The sequence below is a fragment of the Haematobia irritans genome, chromosome 4 (genome assembly GCF_050003625.1).
Source record: "Haematobia irritans isolate KBUSLIRL chromosome 4, ASM5000362v1, whole genome shotgun sequence".
NCBI classification, from domain to species: domain Eukaryota; kingdom Metazoa; phylum Arthropoda; class Insecta; order Diptera; family Muscidae; genus Haematobia; species Haematobia irritans.
In genome coordinates this window covers 183,312,207-183,338,379 of record NC_134400.1, presented here as the reverse complement: position 1 = coordinate 183,338,379, position 26,173 = coordinate 183,312,207, and the positions used below count along the sequence as shown (strand labels likewise).

Genomic DNA, 26,173 nt, shown 5'->3' with positions numbered 1-26,173 from the left:
CGATCCGGCTGAAATTTGGTACATGGTGTTAGTATATGGTCTCTAATGACCATGCAAAAATGGTCCACATCGTCCATAATTATATATAGCCCCCATATAAACCGATCACCAGATTTGACCTTCGGATCCTCTTGGAAGACCAAAATTCATCTGATTCAGTTGAAATTTGGAACGTGGTGTTAATATATGGCCTCAAACACCCATGCATAAAGTGGTCGAAATCGGTCCATAATTATATATAGCCCCTATATAAACCAATCCCCAGATTTGACCTCCGGAGCCTCTTGGAAGAGCAAAATCCATCCGATTCGGTTGAAATTTGGTACGTGATGTTAGTATATGGTATCCAACAACCGTGCGGGAATTGGTTCATATCAGTCCATAATTATATATAGCCCCCATATAAACCGATCCCCAGATTTGACCTTTTGGAGAAGCAAAATTCATCCGATCTGGCCTTTTGGAGAAGCAAAATTCATCCGATCTGGTTGAAATTTGGTACGTGTTGGTAGTATATGATATTTAACAACCATGCCAAAAGTGGTCCATATCAGTCCATAATCATATATAGCCCCCATATAAACCGATCCCGAGATTTAGTTTTGGAGCCTCTAGGAGGAGCAAATTTCATCCGAGTCAGTTAAAATTTGGTACATTGTGCTAGTATATGGCTGTTAACAACCATGCCTAACTACACCCAGAAAAAAGTGTCTTCGAAAATAAAGGAAAAAATGTTCATCAATTTAGTTGTGCCATTTTAATTCCATTAAGTTAAATTTTTGTGTGAATTAATAAAGTTTACTTGTTGCAGTAAAAAAATCCTAAACTGAAAGCAGTTAGGAATAGTTCGTTAACTAGAATAAGGCATGGCATTTTACTAATACTGTTTTCTTCGCTGGGTATAAGAATTTACTACTGAAAAAGAAAATTTTATTCACTGATAACAAAGCATTCGTAAAAATAAACAAAAATCGAACTAAAACCAAGTTTCCTCAAATTTAGTAAGATTTCTTATAAAATGATATTCTGACTTCCTTTGTTATAGAAAGCTTATCATACATACGAATAACACTTGGCATAGAAAAATATTTTAGTTATTTCGTACTAAGAAGTATTCAATCCTTTTAAAACTTAAGGAAACACACTTATTAGAATATAGGAAAATTTCCTACATTTTTTTTATCGACCTGTAATCGATACCTGTCATCGATGTAATCGATGTGTTTGCGCGTGGGTTGTTTTTTTAGTTGGAGTCGCGTTGTTATGGTATACGGAGAGATTGTTAAAAAAAAAATATTTTAAAATAATATAATAAAAAACAAATAAAATATATAAAATATTTGTTATTTTAAATTAGTGAGAAAAAAATTCGTTTTTTGAAAATTGGTTTATAAAAAAGAAAACACCAGCAGAATAACAACCCCTTCATTCGACATCATTTTGGAATTTTCAATTAACAGGTAATATTCAGTGAGGCTAACCTTTTGTGAAAAAATTGGTTTAGGATTTTTTTGTTTATATTTGTAGGTATTGAAATTGTAAAAGGTGGACAAAATTGCTAGGCAGCAACTTATTCAAAGTGAAAGGTAATAGAAGAAGAAAAAAATGTGTTTTAATATTTCAAGGCCAGACGATGCTATTGATTCTAAATAAATATATTCATAAAACATGTCTTTTATTGAAGAAAAAATTGCCTATAAAAATACATAAAATTGTATTTAAAAACGAAGGTAAGCAGTTCTAAATTTGAAGTAAAAAGTTTACCACAAATATGTAAGATTTGTCCAAATGAATGAAAAAAGTTCAATAAAATCATTCCATATATGAATTCAATTCAGTTAAATTTTTTCATTCTGTAGTATAGTTGTACATAAATATAGGAAAATGTTAACTAATATATGGAATGCATTCTACCTAATTTCTACGAAAATCACATCGTTCAAACAAATAAAAATGTCTTTGGCGCTATACCAAGTTCAACTTTCTTCACAATGAGTTCATTTTAACTTAAAGAAGGGGTCACTTTTTTCTGGGTGTAGGTCCATATCGGTCTATAGTTATATATAGCCCTCAGATAAATCGATCACCAATCACACAAAAATTGGTCTATATAAAGTTCATAATTGTATATAGCACCCATACACTGAAAAAAACAGTGACCCAACAGGAAAGATAACTTTCGATTAATTTTAGAAAATTTGGAACTTTTTTAGAAAATTTTAACTAAACGGTATTACAAGCGCTGGCATCACTCCGATATGGCACAAATAAGTAAATATTTTTCGACAAATTCAAGAAAATTTATTAGATATAACTAAATTTTTTCAGTAGTTAAAGAAAATTTTGTAGTTTTAAGAGAAATCTTGGAGTTCAAAATTTCAAGAATGTCTTTAGTGACATACGAAGTTCATGATGGACACATTTTTGGTAAAATTTACAAATTTAAAGAAATAATGAACTATTTTGTAAGAAATACGAAATTAGGAAATCTTTATGCTTTATTTGTGTATAACTTTTTCCCGTTTTTTAGTTCATTTAACTAACATACACAAAAACTTATTTGACTGAAATAAACTTTTTCCAAACATAATGATTCTATGAACTAATATAAAGTTAATATGGCTTTAGTGAAATAGAGAGTTCACTTTTTTTTTAGTGTATAAGCGACCCCCATATTTTAATTCTGGCTCTCTACGTACCGTGCAAAAGTCCATATCGATTCGTGATTATTTGTAGACTTACCTATACACACCTTTTTGGTCTAATATATACCACGTATGGACTAACTCACAATTTAGAAAACGATGTTAAGAAGTTTTAAGATACCACAACCCAAGTAATTCAATTGTTTATGTCAGTATTTCGTAGAAGTTTCTACGTAATCCATGGCGGAGGGTATATAAGATTCGGCCTGGCCGAACTTACGGCCGTATATACTTGTTATACATAATCTTCTTTACCAAAATAAACTAACCGAGGTCTTAACACTTCTGCTGCTTTGGTTTTTGATTGGAATGGTGGAATGTATATGAGCTCCAGGGCCATTCTTATATGTTTTCCTCGAATTGCTTGTGAGTTTATGTAATAATTTCCATTTCTACCTCAATTTCATCAGTCTCTTACATATCAGGAAGTTATCATTCTAAAATTACGTTTAACGCCTCTCATTACAATGTTTTTCTCTTTTTAAAAAACTTGAGCGATACCAAAAGCGGTCACGATCATCTTGCAACCTTACGTGCTAAGATAAAGCGTTTGTTTATTAACACCTTTTTTCGGAAATTTAATAAACAACCAAATGGATAACATCCTTCATAATTCAAGATCGTTTTCCATTCTATATGAAACTAAACAAAAAAATTCTTTTAAGAGAAGAATATTTACACCTTATGATCTCACGATTTTAAGCAAAACAAAATTAAAAACTCAGAAAAAAACATTATCCTCTTCATTGCCACCAAAATATTTTTATAGTTTGGGAAAGAGCAAAGCCAATTATCGGGCAAAAGAATTATAAAAAGCTTTTGCGTGTTATTAAGTAAAAAAGAAAAATAAAAAATTCAACATAATACACATCCTAAGGAGATGTTATTAATAAATAAAACTACAGACAAAATTCCACTAAGGTCTTTTGATTAAAAAGGTACTCCGCCACCTCCATCACCATCACAAAAACTGGAAGAGCGACAATACCATTAAGCCGCCAATGATGATATATACACCTTCCATGAAGTGAATCATATACTGCATTGATAACTTGGAATGGTATCTTCGCCTCCTGCTTAAATCGGGTATGTCCATTTCTTTTTATGTATCTTAAGTTTTTTTGTTTGCAAAACTAATGCGTGATATAAAGTTCAGGTGTTTCAAGTGGCCATATTCATGAGTGTTGCAGGTACAATGTCTCTTCTTATCGGCGCCACACCCAGCTGTGTCAAGAAGACAAAATTTGTGGAAAAGTTCCAAGGATATAGGAGTTATACTCCTAAACAAAGACAAACAAGAAATGATTTACCATTAGTCATTAGGATCTCCTGCCAAGAAAATTCCGCCAAAGAAGAGCCTTACATAGAAAGAAATTTAACTACAGGGTATCTGACATGAAATGATACCAATTCAAACTACTCCATTAATGACCCATATACAGAGGTTCATGGGATCATCATCTGGCGATTTTTACGGCCACTTTTCAACCATTTTCCCAATTTATACGTGCACTGTTAGAAAAATATGTTTTTCATATGTTCCGATATAAACAAAATGTGTTTAGGGAACAATTTTTAAACACGATATATTTAAGTGCAAACATGTAATGTTCCTAAACTAACACTAAATGTTTGGGACACATATGTTAATATGTTAGAATATATTATGTTTGGGCATGAATGTTTTATACAAATAATATGTGTGAATGTGAACATATATAAATTTACAAATTTCGAGTAAACATATATATGTTGTGATATTTTATTCAGAGAGCAACAGAGAGAGAGAGAGAGAGTATAGAAAAAGAAATAGAGATGGAAACCGGGAGGGTTGACGAAAGATATCAACATAACACAGCGAGAGAATGAGAAGCAATTTCTGTGAAACCGCTGGTATGTTGTTTCGGAAAACTGTTTTATGATAAGGCCAAAAATTTGATATGCTTAAGTCTAAATATTATTTAATTTGAATATTAGAATGAGTATTCGGATTAAAGAGAATAAACATTCGGAACCAAGAGAATAGACATTTGAAAAAAAAAACAGAAAAAAATTTCACGAAAATTTTTCCAATTAAAATCTTAATTGAGTTTTAAAAAATATTCAATTAAAATTTAATTGATTCAACAAAATTTTTAATTGAAATAAAAATCAATCACACAAACTATAAAATATTTAATTGGATCAATTAATTTTTTAATTGACTGTCAATTAATTTTTTAATCATTTCTGTGATTTAAGACATTTCAATTAAAAAATTAATTGGATCAATTAATTTCGTGATTGAATCAGAAAATTTTTTTTGTGTGTATGTGTGGACATGTGTTTTGTTTATCATTTTGGCATTATGGGCACAATTTTTTTTCTTGGTTCGTTAAAAGAAATCAGAACGTATGCTAACCACTACTCCACGTGGCCAACAATTGTATGTTTCTGTTAAATAATGTTATGTTTGCATGGGCTCGTGGGCGCTGCAAACTATGCTATATAAATGTAACTTATAACGATAATTGTCTATTGGCGACTATAACAGCTACGTAGCCCAGTGGTAGTGTGTTGGCTTACAAAATGCATGGTTCCCGGTTCGATTCTCCATCCAGGCGAAAGCTAAAATTTAAAAAAAATTATAAAATTGAATAATGTCTTCAACATTATTTGTATTACAGAAAAAGGTGCCAAGAACTAAAAATTTCGTGGAAGTGAAAATTATGTGAGGGAATGAGCATAATCTTCTTGGGGAGAAAATTCTTCCAAGCACATAATATTTTTGGGCTCAAAATGCTTCCAAACATATAATATGTTCACATAAAACAAACATAATAATGTTTCAGCAATATCCAATAATATATGTGCTTCCTGCAAAATATGTTTGGAACATATGTTAGAGAAGCGATTTTTTTTGAGGGTGTGCGTGTTGGAACTTCCATGGTCTATGTCCGAAATATTAAAAAGTTTCCTGACAGGTTACGTTAGGTATATGTAGTGGCAACCCATTATTTCAGACTCACTTGGACTATTCAGTCCATTGTGATACTTATTTTCCCGATACACCCTCACAAAAAATCGCTTCTGTAACATATACTCCCAAACATATTTTGCTTCAAGCATATATATTTTTGGGTATTGCCCAAACATTTATATGTTTGATATCTTCCCATATAAAGGGTGATTCTTTTGAGGTTAGGATTTTCATGCATTAGTATTTGACAGATCACGTGGGATTTCAGACATGGTGTCAAAGAGAAAGATGCTCAGTATGCTTTGACATTTCATCATGAATAGACTTACGATCTGCCACAACGTCGAATTTTCAGTGAATGGGCCCTAGAAAAGTTGGCAGAAAATCCGCTTTTTTATCGTCAAATTTTGTTCAGCGATGAGGCTCATTTCTGGTTGAATGGCTACGTAAATAAGCAAAATTGCCGCATTTAGAGTGAAGAGCAACCAGAAGCCGTTCAAGAACTGCCCATGCATCCCGAAAAATGCACTGTTTGGTGTGGTTTGTACGCTGGTGGAATCATTGGACCGTATTTTTTAAAGATGCTGTTGGGCGCAACGTTACGGTGAATGGCGATCGCTATCGTTCGATGCTAACAAACTTTTTGTTGCCAAAAATGGAAGAACTGAACTTGGTTGACATGTGGTTTCAACAAGATGGCGCTACATGCCACACAGCTCGCGATTCTATGGCCATTTTGAGGGAAAACTTCGGAGAACAATTCATCTCAAGAAATGGACCGGTAAGTTGGCCACCAAGATCATGCGATTTGACGCCTTTAGACTATTTTTTGTGGGGCTACGTCAAGTCTAAAGTCTACAGAAATAAGCCAGCAACTATTCCAGCTTTGGAAGACAACATTTCCGAAGAAATTCGGGCTATTCCGGCCGAAATGCTCGAAAAAGTTGCCCAAAATTGGACTTTCCGAATGGACCACCTAAGACGCAGCCGCGGTCAACATTTAAATGAAATTATCTTCAAAAAGTAAATGTCATGGACCAATCTAACGTTTCAAATAAAGAACCGATGAGATTTTGCAAATTTTATGCGTTTTTTTTTTAAAAAAAAGTTATCAAGCTCTTAACAAATCACCCTTTATAATATGTTTGAAAGCATATTGGTCTAAACAATATATGTTTGGGTAGTCTAAGTTCCAAACATTTTGTATTTTTTGCATCCAAATTCAATAATGTTGTCTTCCAAAAATCAATATGTTATTATGTGAACATATAATATGTTTGGAAGCATTTTGCACCCAAAAATATTATATGCTCAAAAAAAATTCTCCCAAACAATACTGTGCTCAAAATTTTATTTATTTATTTATATATTTACAATCATAATGAATTATGAAAATAAACAGGTAATATAGGTGCTAACAACATAGGTTTTCGACCTGAATGCTCAAAATTTTGTTTCTGACTAATTGTATATTTCCCCACATCTTTCTCACTTCCACGAGATTTTTTAGTTCTTAGCACCTTTTTCTGTAGAAGAAATTATTCAATTTTATGATTTTTTTATTTTAATTTTACCTTTTGCCAGACGGGGATTCGAACAGCGGACCACACAGTTTGTAAGGATCAAATAAGTAGCTGATCAATTGCCCAAGGAAAAATAAAATGTTAATTTTGTAATAACAAGCAACAACCACCAACTTAATTCAACATCGCTCCCTGTTAAATAGCGCTCCAAGCTACTAAACACATATATGTTTATAGGCTATTTCTAAATTAATATATGTTTGCATCCAAGCATATTATATTTGCAAACATTTTATGGCCCAAACATAATATGTTCTAACATATTAACATATATGTCCCAAACATGTTATGCTAGTTTATGAACATTATATGCTTGCACTCAAAAATATTGTGTTTACAAATTTGTGTTCCAAACATATAATGTTTATAGCCAAACATATGAAATACAGTCTTTTTCATCCGTGTAGCACGTCACTTTTGCTTTGACCCCGAACTCGATGAAAGCGGCTATCATCGGTCACAGCTGGGATGAAAAATTATATCGAGTAGTCATCATAGCCTCTTCAGTAATCTACTCTACAAAAATCCAATTAAAATTTCTTCAGGCAATTTAAAATTATTTTATTTCATGAAAATTTTTGAATGCCAATTTTCGTAAAAATATTCTTCTTCTTTATTTTGCATATCCGATATTCGGATGTAAAGCGATCATACAATGTTACATTGTGTTTTTTTTTTCAATTCTCATTTTCTTATAGTAATTGTGTCAGCTCTCGATTCTTAGCAGCATGTATTGTATTATATTATTATTATTATTTAGAAAGTACATAAGTAGATTTATAGTATGACAAAAGAACTTTTAACTACCAGTTGATAGGTAAAAAGGCGTAGGATCTGTGCATACTAACAGTGCGTACTAAATTTCAACCGGATCGAATGAAATTTGCTCCTCCAAGAGGCTCCGGGTCGGATGATATTTGGTCTTCCAAGAGGCTCAGGAAGTCAAATCTGGGAATTGGTTTATATGGGGGCTATTTATAACTACACAGAAAAAAAGTGTCTCGTAAATTTAAGAAGATTTTTACAGTAATTTATTACAAGAATTTTCCAGAATTTTAGTTCATTTTCCGTATCTTCAACGAAAATTAACTACTCGAAAGGAAATTTTACAAATTCTAAGTAGCAATCGTTTAGTTCATGGCCTACAAAATACGATGGAAATTTCCTTAAAAAATTTCTTAACTGGTAGTTAAAAATTCGTTTGTCATGCTATAAAACTACTTGTGAAATGTAAAGTATTTTCTAAATAATAAGTGCAATTTACTATAAGATTTTTTTGTATGAGAAAATATTTTTTTACGAAAAATGAACTTGAAAGTGGATAGCAATTTCTTACTGACAATTCCTATAGTTAATAATTGTTGGTAAAAAATTACCCAATGAAATATTTTTAGTTCACATGTAATTAAATTTATAGACATTTTCGTCAAAAATGGTAGATAACATTTCATGAAAATTTTGCAAATTTTAAGTTAAACTTTTCATCGTTCATAAACTGGTGTGCCTTTACGAATATTATTCTTAGAGTAAATTGTCAGCAGATGCGATGAACTAATGCATAGTACAGAGATCTTTATCGGCATAGTGGAATGTGATTAATGTAAAGATGATGTTACTTGAGTTTTGTTGTGTATACATGAGCGTGGGGTTGTTTTTATTTTTGTCCATTTAGTGGTTTGTGTGTGTGTGTTTGTTATTCGCGGATGGTTTATTTGGCTGGATGAGGTGTTGTTTTCAATAAAGGCACATGTGTTTTTGTTGTTGTAGGAATGTTTTGGCTTTGCTTGGTTTTGTTTGGCATGCTTCAGTTGTATAGTTGGCGTTGGCGTGGGCTGTTGCATCTTTTAATATGCAACAAGGGAATATAAAGGCATGGAATATTTTGGAATTTTGAGACATATATTGGTGTTTGTTTATTAAACCTTTTAAATGAAAGTTATTAATATTTTATCGGTAGTTTCGAGAAAAGTTATTAAGAATATTTAGGAAAATATGTTGAAATTGAAAGTGTATTGAAATTTTTATTATTCAATGTAAAAAATTAATATTCAATTCCAGATGAATTTGGAAAATTTTTGTTATATCTCAGCGTATAGTTTAGCCATAAATTGGTAAGTATTGTTTTTTTAATATGGCTTTCTTATGTATATTGTTATTTGTTAATTCATTTTTTTGGAAACCAGTTTAATGTTTTTCTTTGTTGTAAAAGCAATATTTAATTTCAGAGCAACTCCAGATGGGTTCGAAAATAGAGAATTGGTAAGTTTTCTTTTAAAATTTGGCTTTCTTTCAACTAGAATATTTACGTTTTTATGAACTTTTTATCATCAAAATTATAGGTTTTTAATACCTTATTTTAGTATTTCTTTAATCAATTTTTTTGGAAACCAATGTAATATTTTAATGTAAAAAAACAAATATTTAATTTCAGAATAACCCCTTAAAAATTTGAAAAAAATGTTGGTACTCCTTTGCTTGTAATTTAATAGTGAATTGGTAAGGATTCTTTAACTTTCTTTTAACCAGAATATTTGTTTTTTTATGCATAATATTATTTTTTTCATTCGATTTTTTGGAAACCTATTTAATAATTTTATTTAATGTAAAAAATAAATATTTAATTTCAGAATAGCCCAAATAAATTTGGACAACTTTTTATATTTCCCCTCAGCGTACAATTTAATAGAGAATTGGTAAGTTTTATATTAAAACTCTGGCTTTCTTTCAACTAGAATATTTATTTTATTATATCCTTCACATCGATAACAACACAGTTTTATGAGTTTATATAGAATACTTCATTATTTCTCTAATTGTTTCAGGTACCAATTTTATGAGATACGTTTTCCAAAGAAAAGTTGAATTCTTTACACCATTTGATAAAATGCCCCAAATATGGTGAGTTACAAGCTAAAATGAAGAACTAAAAATTATATTTCATTACATTGTGTTAATTTTTAACAATTTTCATTTTTGTTTCCATTTTTTCCAGCAAGATATGTGAAAAAACTACCTACGATGAATAAAAAAAGGATAAGTCAAAATGTCCAAACAGCGGGTTCAAATGAACTACTCTCTGTTCCACGTGGTCATCATTTTCATTCACAAAAAACATTGTATTAAAAACTTTCGTCATAAGTTTTTATAATAAAGTACTTTTGCTTAAAGAAAGTTTAATTTTAATGTATGAAAATTTTCATAATAGTAAAACGGTTTGTTGTTCCTTTAATTATTTAATTTCTCTGTACTGTGGAATGATTGATTTAAAAATAGTTTAGTCGTCGACATTTTAAAGAGACTGTTAACCAATTTTTGTTATCGGGTTTCCCACAAAATAAGCAAGTAAACCAAAATAATACTGACTTTTTAACTTGGTAGGGGTATATAAATCTTATGGTGTTGTAAAAATGAACTAAACAACAATGTTATAGATGAACTAAAATCTAAGAAAATTATAAACTAGACAAGTTGAAAAAAATGTTAAGGGCTAAATCATGGTCAATATTACTACAGTTTAGTTCATTTTGCAATGGAAAAGGGTTCACTGTTTTTTCAGTGTATGAACGAATTTTTGCATGAAATTTCAACGGGATTGGATTAAATTTGATCTTTCAATGAACTCTGGAAGTCAAATCTGGGGTAGATTTTCAGCCGGAGAAAATGCCCAATTTAATTTTCAAGTCTCTGCGCCGTTCACGCCCATAGATGAAGAGGGTTTCCAGTGTTCGCCATGAGCCCACCAAAGTCTATTGTCTTCACGTTCCAGAGAACAATTTTCGAGTTTTTACCGATGAAGTACCCTTTTCCTCCAATCCCACATCCAAACTCCCCAATTGAGGGGAGTATGGATGTGGAACAAGGTTCATTAGACCAAACCCGGTCAGAGTCAGAGAACTGTTACAAGGGAAATTTTGGATCACTGTTAAAGACATCTCGTTGCAGAAGGCTTCAGTTAATTTTAGACCTTTTTCAACCATATATTTTTTGTGGATGCGAAGATACTAAAGAGGGACTAGAAAATCCAATTTACCTCTGCCGAAGTAAGAGATGTCATCAAAACCACCATAGTTTCAATGTTGGTCATTTGGATTTCGAGGAGGTAGAGTGATTCTGCCAAGATATGATTCGAGTAAGGATTTATTGCATTAGCTGATCTGCCTTTTCTTGTAGGGGAAATTAATTGAATCAATGAATTTTTTAATTGCATACTATTTTAAATCCAATTATAATTTCAAAAAATATTGGTGATATTTTTTTCCGTGTATTATTTAATTTATGGCGATTTCGATTGGGAAAAAAGGTGCAACATTCTCGAAATTGATTGCAACATATCAAGGACACTGTCATAGATTTTTGATCCTTTATACCTCACAATATTATAAATTAACAATAACTTTAGAATTACACTATCATTTGGGCAAAATGTCAATTAGGGAAAAAGTAGCGTAACACCAAGGAAACATATTTTTTGCGAATCGAAAACGCCCTTAGATTTATTTTTATTAAAAAATATGTACAATATTTGGGAATCAAATATTAAGCATTTAATTTATCGTTATCTAATTGCGACAATAGTTTTTAACAATTATATTTCCATTTAATTACTTTAATAAATTAATTTCGATTCATTTATATATTTGTGAATATATTTACCTCTATAACTTTGCAAGTTAAAATCCGACTAAAGTTAGTACAAGCAATAAATATAATTAATTTGAAATGTATAAAATGAAATATGCCACAATGATTGGCACTTTAAATGGACATCATTATCAAGTCACGTTTTTGACACTTCATGTTAAGTTAATCATATTGGCATCATGGACTTCGAATATTCGTTACTCGTAGCATTTTGGCGAGCTAGCCTATGATTCTTTTGGATTTGGTCGGTAGTTTTTTTTTTCTATTTCAAATCATAATCGCCATGGTTGTCGAATGTGTTTAACAAGAGAGAACATGGAAAAACGTCAGGGAAACATACATACCGAAAAAAGTAAATTGTGATTGAGAGGTACTTATTGCACGCGGTTAATATGCCAATTATTATTGCAAAGAGGAGTGTGTGTATGTGTGAATTTCAGTGGGCTTTACGGCGATTTGGGAAAACATTTTCCACTTGTTACAAAGTTGGCATTTTAATGAAGAAGTTTTATGCGCTTGGGAATAATTTTTTTTTTGAAAATGTGATTAAGAATTCTTAGCACATTTTCTGGTTATACAATGTTGTTAACCAATAGGTAGTTAGAGCAATTTACTCTAAAACGAAAGACTTAAGACACAAACATTTGTTATCCTCAAAGAAGCAAATTCTTGTGCGTTACCTTTTCATTATTATGACTCATTTATAACTGTCATACAATATCTTGTGGGCTTATATTTAGAAAGCCTCCTTATTGAAATGTCGAATAAAACCTCTGGATTTTAATTGATAATAAATTTTTGCAAAATCCTAACACATGATTCGTAATAAAAATCCATATTAAATATACACCTTAACGAAGCCAGCTGCAAGTTAGAGTGACGATAAATATGGCATTAAAAGAGGCATATAAAAGAGAAAAAAAATCACATTAAACGACTGAAATTTCATTGGCGTATTTTGGAGTTTCGTATAAAGCTATCACATTAATATACACAGAATAATTGGCAACGATATGTGTGGCAATAAACTTTTCACATAACATGAATTTAATGAGAATTTAATTTTTGTCGTAGTTTTATTTAAAAATATAGTTGTAGAAAGTTTCTATAATTAATATCGCAAAAAGGAACGACATTTTTAACAAAATAAATTAACTTTCATTTAATTTAAATTAAATTACACCAAATTAAAGTTAAAACAAGCGAGTAACGAAAAAGTCATATGAGGCAACTATATCATACCCTTAACTACCCGTGATGAAGTAGTAAACCCATGTGAGTAATTTTAATAACATGATATTGAAGTGGCTGATATGTAATGAAACAAAGTAAAACGCTATATTTTTATTTTTTGTTAATTTATTTTATTAAAATTGGCTACCTTTGCACTATGGGCGAAAGCATGATTTTAGCGGCAAAAAATACTTCCCACCAAGTTAGCTTCACAAAATTTGTTGAGCAGATTTGTAATTAAATATAAAAAAATGGATTTTAAAAAAATGGGCGGGCCACGGCCTTTTTTTAGAGTAATGGCTATAAATACTTCGTAAAATGGTGTTATTTGTTTTTGCATCCTTCAGCAAAGTTGTAGCTCTTGACTAGGCAAACTAAGCCGGAAAAATTTCATCTTCATGCGCAAAACGCAAAAAATGTTGAAAAAATTACAATTTTTTCAACGATTTTTTCGGTTTTCCTGCTATACGTCATTAAATGTAGCCTATATATTTATGAATAACTTTGTAGTTCACACAAAGTTCATACGATTACTGCTTAATAACAGATTTTGCAATTTTAGTTGTTTTTTTGTAATCCAAACCATTTACAACGTTTAGTGACTTTCCGAGTAACTTGATGTTTTTTTATACCCACCACCATAGAATGGTGACGGGGGTATAATAAGTTTGTCATTCCGTTTGTAACACATCGAAATATCGATTTCCGACTATATAAAGTATATATATTCTTGATCAGGGAGAGATTCTAAGACGATATAACGATGTCCGTCTGTCTGTTGTAATCAAGCTACAGTCTTCAATAATGAAGCAATCGTGCTGAAATTTTGCACAAACCCGTCTTTTGTCTGCAGGCAGGTTAAGTTCGAAGATGGGCTATATAGGTCCAGGTTTTGATATAGTCCCCATATAAACCGACCTCCCGATTTGGGGTCTTGGGCTTATAGAAATCGTAGTTTTTATTCAATTTGCCAGAAATTTGAAATCTAGAGGTATTTTATGACCATAAAGAGGTGTGCCAAAAATGGTGAGTATCGGTTCATGTTTTGGTATAGTCTCCATATAGACCGATCTCCCGATTTTACTTCTTGGGCTTATAGAAACCGCAGTTTTTATTCAATTTACCTGAAATTGGAAATCTAGAGGTATTTTCGGGTCATAAAGGGTGTGCCGAAAACGGTGAGTATCGGTCCATATTTTAGTATAGCCCCCATAAGAAAGATCTCCCGTTTAACTCCTTGGGTTTCTAGAACCCGATTTTTATCTGATTTGCCTGAAATTTTAAATATTCTGGTATTTTAGGCTCACAAAAACGTGTATCGGATTAAATTTTTATCGGTCCATTTGGTAATGCCTCCATATGGACCGACTTCACGTCTTGAGGGTGTAGAAGGCGCACTGATCATGAAAATTGCTTGAAACTCAATGTAAAATTTCCAGATTTTACTTCTCGGGTGAAAATCTACAGATTTAAGATTTCAAATCAAGACGTTATTTTATAATTTTCTTGCACACTTACAAGAGATGTTAATGATTCCTCTAAAACTCAAACAAAAATGGTTCTTATAAATCCAGAATCTGATATAGTCCTCATAGGTGAAATCTTTAAATTTATCTTCGGGAAGTGTCCTCAAGTCCTCAAGCCCTCCTGAAATTTCAAAGGAAACCCTAATATTTGGTTCATAGTGGTGGGTATTTAAGATTCGGCCCGGCCGAACTTAGTACTGTATATACTTGTTTATTGCCAAACTTGTGCTCCAAAATGCCCAGGCGCAAAAATCAAAAAGATTCAGATCCGGATTGAGACGGTTGCCACTCACCAAACAAAAAAATCTTATTATTTTATTTCTATAGAAGATTTTGCCAAAATTTTATTTCCATAGAATTTTTTTTGAAAAAAAAAATTGTTTCATTTTTATAGAAAAATTTGTCAATTTTTTTTATAGAAAATTTTGTCAAAATTTTATTTTATACAAAATTTTGTCAAAATTTTACTTTTATAGAAAATTTGTCAAAATTTTATTTTATACAAAATTTTGTCAACATTTTATTTTATACAAAATTTTGTCAAAATTTTATTTTTATAGAAAATTTTGGCAAAATTTTATTTTTATAGAAAATTTTGTAAAAATTTTATTTTATAGAAAGAAATTTCAAAATTGTGTTTCTATAGAAAATTTGTGAAGTACCCCTTAGTTGGAGAGGAAAAATCTACCAAAATATTAATAATTCTACCAATCTACTGTGGTGGTCTAGAACCCACGATTCGGCTATGCACATATTCATGCACACTGAACAAATATTAATATAATATGAATATGACATATTTAGAGCCGTTTTCTATTGTAGGCCTGAAGTAAATTGACATTCATAAAAAAGTATAGCTCCTATTGTTTAATTTTTTTGTATTATTATTAACACTTCGACAGATAGTCGAAGGCCTAAATATAACTTCGACAGATATTTAGGCCAAATAGCGCTTATTTTCGTAACATAGGTTTTAACTAATAAAGGTAGGCCCTCAAAATTAAAATTTTTTCTTTAACATAGCTTCCTTAAACTTATGAAATTAATAAAAAATTTAAGATTGAAAGGAAAATTTAAAAAACAATTAAACTAATATTCAAGTTACACCCAGAAAAGGGGGCTCTAATGCCAACTGAACTGTATTTTAATTCATGAAGATTAGTTGATTTTAGTTAAATTTTGCACAATATGAGTAAGTGTTCCTTATTTGAATAATTTTTTGCTAAGTTGCTAACTGACGTGAACTAAAAATAAGAAAAAAAGTTGTATACAAATATAGTGCACAATTTTACTAAAAAAATAAAATAGTTCATATTTTCTTAAAATGACAGAAGTTTGCTTAAATTGAGTTCATAAGTCACTCAAATGAGTAAATTTTACTAAAATTGTACCTGTCTCGAACATGTACATTTTAACAATTTTTAAATCCAATTTTTTCTTCCGACATATGAAATTTTCTTAAACGACAGAAAAAAAATTAATTATTTTTAAAAAAATTTTCTTCAATTTGACAAATAGAATTACTTATTTGTAACATGTTGCAATTAGAAAACAATTTTAGTTAAAATTTTCTAAAATAAACCTACATTTTCTTCCACGGTGGGGTCACTTTGTTTTGGGTGCATATTTATTGGAGCACTGGCATAATTAAGCCTTCATATTAAATTATGAAAGTATGAACGTTTGTGAGCATGAAGTTTTCGTATTCACATATTGCTAAAGAGGTGTGAATAGGGAGTTTTAATCAAGAATTCCATTCAAATCTCAGCTAGCTTGTTTAGTTGTTGTCTCCTTTGTTTTAAAGTTCAACATTTGGTGAGGTGAAAACGTGAGTTCATAAAGATAACATCCATTGGACGACCAAATGCCTATGTAACCACAATCATTATAAAGGCAGTGCTAAAACTAAAGATTGTTACAAAGGGTGTGAAGTTTTAGATTTTTACGTTATTTGTGACAAAAATCGAATCTACGAGTACAAAATTGAAGGAAATATGAAATAGACCTGATTTTAAAGAAATACAGGAAAAAAAACAAAAACAAATGCTGCTGCCTTCTTGTTTTGCCTATACTATAATGAGAACTTCATAAGTGTCCTCAAATGCGTCTGGGTTGATTGTATTGAAAACGAACTAAATTTAATAATCTCCAAAAACCACACCGATCTATTAAAATATCAATAAAAAAAATGTGCAAAACGATTCATATGTGACTCCGTCATCTGTCATAAGTGCACTTTATTGGAACAAAAACTACCAGTTATCCCCATCAAACACCTGCATATTTAGCTTAGGTTTCTTTTGACAACGATTCGGGTTATTATATAAAAATTCGCAGTTCTAAATCACAAAATTGCTCGCGATCATATGGCATATAAGTGCCATAATGACTTCTTATGAATATTTTAGCAGCATCGTATCAATATTAATAACATTAATTTCCATAAAGCCCTAAGGGTTTTATGCATATATTTACGGTCTTTGATTTGGTCTCCTGCTATGAATTAAATGAGATTTTTGTTCTCTTGCTTTAATTTGTCTCTAATTATGTATGAACAAAATAAATTCATTCCATAAATAATTTGTGCTTATTTGGTTTATTTTAACATTCATTTTTATCAAGTTATCACCTTTATTGCTTATTTTTAACAAGCAAATATGACTTGATCATTAGCAATGGAATACTTACAAAAGTAATTTTCTAGAAATCATGGCCCCCAATGAGGGTTTATATAGGAATTATTTTCGTTGATAGAAATTGAATAATATAATACCAGGTATCCTCCATTCTACTGGAATTTGTACCCAGCGAAAGATTTTCTTATGTATGCCATCAAGGCGGATATATTAACCATTTGCACCATGTGGACTCACACCAGAAATTCTTAAATTACCGATGGCTCTGCTTCGTAGATTTGTTTTCCTTCTAGCTTTTTTTAAGATATATTTTTCAGGCCCATTGCTACAAAATTTACACCCAAAAAAAGTGACCCCACCGTGGAAGAAAATGTAGGTTTATTTTAGAAAATGTTAACTAAAATAGTTTTCTAATTGCAACATGTTATAAATAAGTTAATACTTTTTGTCAAACTGAAGAATTTTTTTTTAAATAACTAATTTTTTCTGTTGTTTAAGAAAATTTCATATGTTGAAAGAAAAAAATTGGATTCAATAAATGTTAAAATGTCTTTAGCGCTGTACGAAGTTCAAGACAGGTACAATTTTAGTAAAATTTACTCATTTGAGAGACTTATGAACTCAATTTAAGCAAACTTCTGCCATTTTAGGAAAATATGAACTATTTCATTTTGTAGTAAAATTTTGCACCATATTTGTATTTTTCTTATTTTTATTTCACGTCATTAAAGTTAACAAAAATCTATTCAAATAAGGAACATTTACTCATATTGTGGAAAATTTAACTAAAATCAACTAATCTTCATGAATTAAAATAAAGTTCAGTTGGCATTTGGAGCCAATTTTTTCTGGGTGTATTTGTTATATTCCTTTTAACGACCATATACTCAATTTTCCAAAACTAAAAACCAAATAAAATTCTTAAAATGGCTTAATGTCCCATCACGATTTAACATTCTCAGACTTACCCTTCCTTGCTTAATATAAACTCAAATATGCTTTTTGAGTATCGCAACAAAGAGCATAAACGAAAAAAAAAACTTTAAATGTTCCATTGATGGAGCCAAAATAAATTTAATATTCAAGTCAGGATTTCTTGATGTCAGCAATTAGTATGGAAACAAATTTTGCAAAGCCTTTTCGTGCGAGAAAAGTCATGCGAGTTAAAACAAAAGTTAAAATAAGGCACAGCTATAAAATATTTCGAGAATGAAACAAGCCAATAATATTTGGGTTTTAAATGATTTGGTCTTTTATATTAGTTAAATTGAAAATGTAGTGTTTTTTAGGTTTATAGAGCTACACGTGTGGTTTATAAAGCTACAGATTGGGGATATTCTCAGACATAGCGTATATAACAAACTTTATTGGCAGGGATTGAAGTTTTAGGAACCTGAAATTACATTTCAATGTTTTCGGATCAATAGCACGGTTGCCAAAGTTGGTAGAAATTGCTAATGTTTGGTAGAATTCTCTATGTTTTGGTAGATTTAGCAAAATATTTCTTCCCATCTAAGGGCTTTTCTCCAGAAATAAAATTTTAACAAAATTTTATGTAGAAATAAAATTTTGACAAAATTTTCCATAGAAATAAAATTTTGACAAAATTTTCCATAGAAATAAAATTTTGACAAAATTTTGTATAGAAATAAAATTTTGACAAAATTTTCTATGGAAACAAAGTTGTGACAAAATTTTCTATAGAAATAAAGTTTTGACCAAATTGTTGACAAAATTTTCTATAGAAATAAAATTTTGGCGAAATTTTCTATAGAAATAATATTTTGACAAAATTTTCTATTGAAATAAATTTTTGACAAAATTTTCTATTGAAATAAAATTTTGGCAAAACTTTCTATGGAAATAAAATTTTGACAAAACTTTCTATGGAAATAAAATTTTGACAAAACTTTCTATGGAAACAAAATTTTGACAAAACTTTCTACGGAAATAAAATTTTGACAAAACTTTCTATGAAAACAAAATTTTGACAAAACTTTCTATGGAAATAAAATGTTGACAAAATTTTCTATAGACATAAAATTTTGACAAAATCTTCTATAGAAATAAAATTTTGGCAAAACTTTTAATGGAAATAATTTTTTGACAAATTTTCTATAGAAATAAAATTTTGACTAAATTTTCTATAGAAATTAAATTTTGACAAAATTTTCTATAGAAATAAAATTTTGACAATATTTTCTATAGAAATAAATTTTTGACAAAATTTTCTATAGAAATAAAATAAAAAGAAATAAAATTTTGGCAAAACTATGGAAATAAAATTGTGACAAAATTTTCTATTGAAATAAAATTTTGACAAAACTTTCTATGGAAATAAAATGTTGACAAAATTTTCTATAGAAATAAAATTTTGGTAAAGCTTTCTATGGAAATAAAATTTTGACAAAATTTTCTATAGAAATACGATTTTGACAACATTTTCTATAGAAGTAAATTTTTGACAAAATTTTCTATAGAAATAAAATAAAAAGAAATAAAATTTTGGCAAAACTATGGAAATAAAATTGTGACAAAATTTTCTATTGAAATAAAATTTTGACAAAACTTTCTATGGAAATAAAATGTTGACAAAATTTTCTATAGAAATAAAATTTTGGTAAAGCTTTCTATGGAAATAAAATTTTGACAAAATTTTCTATAGAAATACGATTTTGACAACATTTTCTATAGAAATAAAATGTTGGTAAAGCTTTCTATGGAAATAAAATTTTGACAAAATTTTCTATAGAAATACGATTTTGACTACACTTTCTATAGAAATAAAATTTGGCAAAACTTCTATGGAAATAAAATTTTGACAAAATTTCCTATAGAAATAAAATTTTTGCACAATTTTGCATAGAAATAAAATTTTAACAAAATTTTCTATTGTGATAAAATTTTGACAAAATTTTCTATAGAAATAAAATTTTGACAAAATTTTCTATAGAAATAAAATTTTGACAAAATTTTCTATAGAAATAAAATTTTGACAAAATTTTCTATAGAAGTAAAATTTTGGCAAAAGTTTTTATAGAAATAAAATTTTGAGTTCTATAGGAAATTTTGTCAAAATTTTATTTCAACACAAAATTTTATTTCTTCAGAAAATTTTGTCAAATTTTTATTTGAAAATTTTGTCAAAATTTTATTTCTATAGAACATTTTGTCAAAATTTTATTTCTATAGACGATTTTGTCAAAATTTTATTTTTATAGACGATTTTGTCAAAATTTTATTTCAATATAAAATTTTGTAAACATTTTATTTCTATTGTAAATTTTGTCAATTTTTTTTTTAATTTAATTTCCATAGAAAGTTTTGTCAAAATTTTTTTTCTATAGAAGATTTTGTCAAAATTTTAGTTCAATAGAAAATTTTGTCAAAATTTTATTTCTATAGAAAATTTTTTTCAAACATCAAATAAAATTTTGGCAAAACTTTCTATGGAAATTAAATTAAAAAAAAAAAAATTCGTTTTGACAAAATTTTCAATAGAAATAAAATGTTGACAAAATTTTCTATTGAAAAAAAAAATTGACAAAATTTTCAATAGAAATAAAATATTGACAAAATTTTCTATTGAAATAAAATTTTGACAAAATTTTCTATTGAAATAAAATTTTGACAAAATTTTCTATAAAAATAAAATTTTGACAAAATCGTCTATAGAAATAAAATTTTGACAAAATTTTCTATAGAAATAAAAATTTGACAAAATTATCTATAGAAATAAAAATTTGACAAAATTTTCTGTAGAAATAAAATTTTGTGTAGAAATAAAATGTTGAGAAAATTTTCTATAGAATTCAAATTATGACAATTTTGTTTCTATAGAAACAAAATTTTGACAAAATAAGATATTTTTGTTTGGTAGTTTTTGTGGTAAACCGTGATCAATAGACCATTTAAGCAAAAAAAATTTTTTTGAGTTAGTATTTATGAATTTGTTTTTACATCCTGCAAAAGAATCAACGTTGTAAGGAAGTTTTCTTCCAAACAAATTTCGTTTTGGATGAAAGAAATATTTTTTTGCGTGTAAGTGGTTTCACCGTAATGTGAAACGCCGTTCGGGCTCGGCTATAAAAAGAATGTCCCTAGTCAGTGAGCTAAACATAGAATCGGGCGGAACTCATTGATAAGAGAGGTGTTCACCGCTTGTGGTATCACTTGTCAACAATATTTTTCCACTTCGAGACAATTTTGTCATTGTAAGATTTTGGGGTGTTGTGATATCTATTTAATCATGTATGATGGGAATATAAAACCCATTTACATCAAGTGAATAGTATATAATTTAGATAATATTTATATTTCGTTTTCTAAAGACACCTCGCTATCTACCTCAATGATATTCAATAGTGTTAATTATGTCGTCTATACATTTAGATTACTTCATTAATTAAAAATTACATCGTTGACAATGTGCATGCTGGTTCTATGTGATTAAATTCATATGGTACGGATTTATTCGTTGTTGATGGATAGGTAGGCACCTAATTCTACGACGGAAGATTGGTATAGACTATGAGATTAACACTCATAACGTGTCATAATAGCTACAAGGTATAATTAAATGGCACTAAAGTAAATTGCTTTTGTACTACTGAACATAAGCAATTTTATTTTGCAATGAAATATATTTTGAAATCTTATGATTTTGTTTCTTTTATTTTATTATAGGTGAAATTCCATTAAGAGTTTTTCACTGCATTGGTAGAAATATAATAAACCCTAACAATAAAATACCTTGTATGAAATATTCATATGAACTCGTTTCATTCATTCAGATATCTTACTGATGTAAATGCAGGCGTTTTGTATTCCTATCATACATGGTTAAATAGATATCACAACACCCCAAAATCTTACATTGACAAAATTGTCTCGTAGTGGAAAAATGTTGTTGACAAGTTGATCGACATTTTCAAGGCACACCCCCTTTGTATCAACCACATAAAAGGAAGAAACAAAATAAATAAATAATTCCACTGCAGCAAAGGCAGCAGCAGTAGTAAGCGGACCATTTACTAGCAATCATGTAATCAAAATATCCATATGGATACGATCGCTTAAATCGTGCATACAATCTCAAATTGTTCATTTATCTACAATTTTAATATGGTGTAGTTATAGACAAATTATAACCAAATGTTGCAGAGGAAAAGAAACTAAGAAAAATGTGGGGAATGATGTAGCCATAATTGGCTTAGTAAATAGAAAATAAGAGCAAATACAGTCGACTCCGCTTTAGCGCAATGCGCTTTACTGAAAAACCTCGGATAACTGAAATCGATCGCATTCCCCAGTTGTTTTTTCTGTCCATTTCATTTAAATTACTCCGCTTTAGTGAAACTCCGCTTAACTGAAAAAATCGGATTACTGAAAAGTTTTTTGTGTTCAAATGAGTTTCGTCACATTAGTATGACTTCGCTTTACTGAAAATGCCACATTCTCGCTATTGAGAGAGAGTACATTTTCTTCTCCGTATTGAGAACGCTTTATTTCAAGTGAAGATGGCACTTTCAAAACAGTTTAAATCACTCTGTAAATAAAATCAACTGAAAGGTAAAATTGTAGATGGCACACACACGGAATCAAACACCTTGTTTTTATTATTTTATGTACATAGCATTGGTCATAAGTTCGGTTAACTGAAATTGAGTGGATTTTTTTCCAGTTATACGGAGTCCGCTTTACTGAAACTTTTTCAGTTATCCGAAGTTCGCATTACTGGAAGTTTTTTTCAGTTATCCGTAGTCCGCTTTAGCAAAAACTTCGGATAACTGAAATTAAATGGCTGCATTTTTAACGTTTCAGTAAAGCGGAGTCGACTGTAAGCAAATGGATGTAGTAATGTTCAAAGTTTGTTGCTTAAGTCTTTTGTTTTGCCTCAAGGTAGAAGATGGTACAATTTAGTATATTCAATTATTTTGAATATGTTCCATTTTTATTGCGATTTTATTACAGTCAAGAATAACTAGAAAACTAGATTGCTAACTAGACTGTTAAAAGAAAATTGGAATTAAAATTAAAAAAAAAATAATAATAAAATGCATTCATCATTTATGGTGCGCATTCGAAACTCTTGTTGTAAGAAGTACATTAAACGTTCCTTAGTACATGTTATGACATGAAATAATTTTATGAATTCATACAATTTAGCACTTTCTTATGAACTGTTTATTTATAATGACACTTGGATTTTTCTTTGGAATTAAGTCAAAATTTAATGATCCAATTATTTCCGAACTATATATATTTTAAATTATATTTTTTTATTAGGTGCACAAATCAGTACTGCTAAGGATGAGTATATCAGACAATACAGTTGATGAAAAGTGGATCCACAACAAAATTCGCACGCCAAAAAAACATATCGTACACCGGTCATGAATCAACATCGACGCCAAATGTGTTTGGTGTACTATGAGCTGCTGCAACCGAGTGAAATTGATGTGTTTGAGCCGAGCAATGCGGTCACATTGTTTGGAAAGGCAAAACAACTTTAAGAAACAATCAAATAGAATTTCTTTCTACCCGAAGTAAAGATTGCTCCTTCTGATTTCCACGTGTTCTGATCGATGGCGCATGACTTGACTGATCACCATTTTCGTTATTATAAAGAAGCCGGTCGGTTCGCGGATTGAGCCAAAGACAAGGCGTTGATTCGTCACGATATTCGTATGTTGACAGAAAGATGTGGCTGTACTGAAAAGTATTTTCGCGGGGCCAAAGATTTACACGCAAAAAATAATTCTTTCCTCCGAAACGAAACTTTAGAGAAAGTTCGTTTCTCATTTGCTTTTCGTTGAAAGGAAGTGTATTTGGAAGAAAAGTATATACTTTTTGTGATAAACGTTTATTCTTTTCCAGGATGTAAAAACAATTTCATAAAGACTAACTCCAAAAATTTTGTCTGGCTAATTGCATTTTCCCTCACATCTTTCTCACTTCCACGAAGTTTTTTAGTTCTTAGCACCTTTTTCTGTAATACAAACAATGTAGAAGAAATTTTATTTATTTAAATCGAACCGCAGACCATGCAATTTGTAAGCCTGCTATTGTCATCAATAGATAATTACCCATATAAGTTATATTTATATAGCATAGCTTGCGGCGGCCACGAGCCGATTAAACAAAGTTTATTTAACAGAAAAATACATTTAGTTGGGCACCGTGGAGCAGTGGTTACTACGTCCGACTTGCATGCCAAGGGTCGTGGGTTCGATCCCTGCTTCGACAAAAGTTTTTTTTTTTTTTTAACATATATTCCAGATATGGTCGGAAGATTCCGAAAAAATGTTCAGCATTACATTCTACTATATTAAATTTTAACTATGAACTGTAAAATGTGTCAAAAATAACTTTTTTTATTAACCCTTCTGTGCGTGATGAGGTCCCGCTGGACCTTTTTGATTTTTATTCATACATAACTTTATCTTTTATATGGATTTCAGCTTGATGGTTTATGACTTCTTGTACTGAAGTGTTTTAAGTTGAAAACTTTAAATTTTTATGTGATTGAATCATTAAATCGGTTTTTATAGGTATTTGAAAAAGTTTAGTGCGATTCTGCGTGATGAGGTCCAATGGGACCTATTACTAATTACATTAGTGGTTTTAGCACAGTTTAAAAAGCAGTGTAAAGATATTGCGATTTTCGTATTTGGAACAATTAATAACACTAACATCCTTTCAGAAAATACTGTTATTTGGAAGAATTTGTCATTTTTGAAGTTTCCATTGGTTTCGTTGCTTGGTAGTACATAATTTTATGTCTTCCGTTGATATATCCAATATAGTGAGAGTAAAAGTGTAAAACAAGTTATTTGAACTTCATGGAAATCGTGGTCGAAATAAGTTTTTATAGTTCTATACATTTTCCAGACCTATCGGCTCCTGGAATTTGGCAAGATGTGCCTCAATTTGGACCAAGTTTGAAACAACCACTGTGCACATAATACTGCGAGCAAAACGAACGCCACTAAAAAAATCGTATTGTTTTTCCTTCAAAAATCCAGTTTGTTAAGAACATTCAACTACAAAAACAATATATTGTTGCTTGGTACGTATAAGGATACTTATAGGTACCACGCCTGCGTCAAACATCAGGGCCACTAGTATACTAATCAAAAATTTTAACATTATCTGTATCCTATTAAAAATTAAATAAAACTCTATATTTACAACCAAATGTTTATATATGCAATTTGTGCATTATAGAAGAGTCCACCTACAGTAAATGATCGAAAAATATCGTAGGGATAACCTCTCTACCATCCTTTTTTTATTGTAGGTCCCACGGGACATCATCACGCTGGTATTGCTTCCAGTGTTATCACATACACAAGGTTTAAAAAAATAAACATTTTGTAACAAACGAATTTTTTTGGTGATAAAAGTGTATACTTTTCGAAGCAGCTAAAAAAACTCTACCAAAAGAAAAACGTTTTCGGTACACGTTTGCCAAACGTTTTTTGTGTTTGCATGTTGGATCCTTAAAATACGAATGCTTTTTTTGCTTACCATAGAAGACGAAGACGTTCCAATGAAGTCTTTTTGTTCTTATAGCTAAGTGATTTGAATTAAAAATAGGTTACTGTACAATAAATAATCGTTTCTTTGACTAAGGCCAACTTGGCTTTAATAATTCAGAAAAATTCTTCAAAATTAATGAAATTGTCTTCAAATTTGTTGAATTTTTGTGCCTTGATCACAAAGCAAAAATGCGTTCAAAAATAGGATATGATTTTCAATACTTTATGTTAAAAACTTTATTACTTGAAACATATCACAATTTCTACTTGAAGTCGAGTGTGAATTTTGAGATTTAAAGTGTTTTTAAAAGACTGATAGAACACGAAAAACGCTGAAAAAACGAATA

General features: G+C 29.9%; 2 long non-coding RNA genes across 2 annotated transcripts; both read left to right on the top strand.

The window, feature by feature from the left end:
- The first annotated feature begins 8,824 nt into the window (after positions 1–8,824).
- Positions 8,825–9,943, top strand: LOC142237061 (uncharacterized). The gene is made up of 4 exons (XR_012722317.1): positions 8,825–9,358; positions 9,473–9,506; positions 9,679–9,743; positions 9,875–9,943. It is a non-coding gene; the product is annotated as an uncharacterized LOC142237061 (long non-coding RNA).
- Positions 9,944–22,311: 12,368 nt separating this feature from the next.
- LOC142236476 (uncharacterized) lies at positions 22,312–25,483 on the top strand. The gene is made up of 2 exons (XR_012722050.1): positions 22,312–22,854; positions 23,572–25,483. It is a non-coding gene; the product is annotated as an uncharacterized LOC142236476 (long non-coding RNA).
- Positions 25,484–26,173: the final 690 nt, after the last annotated feature.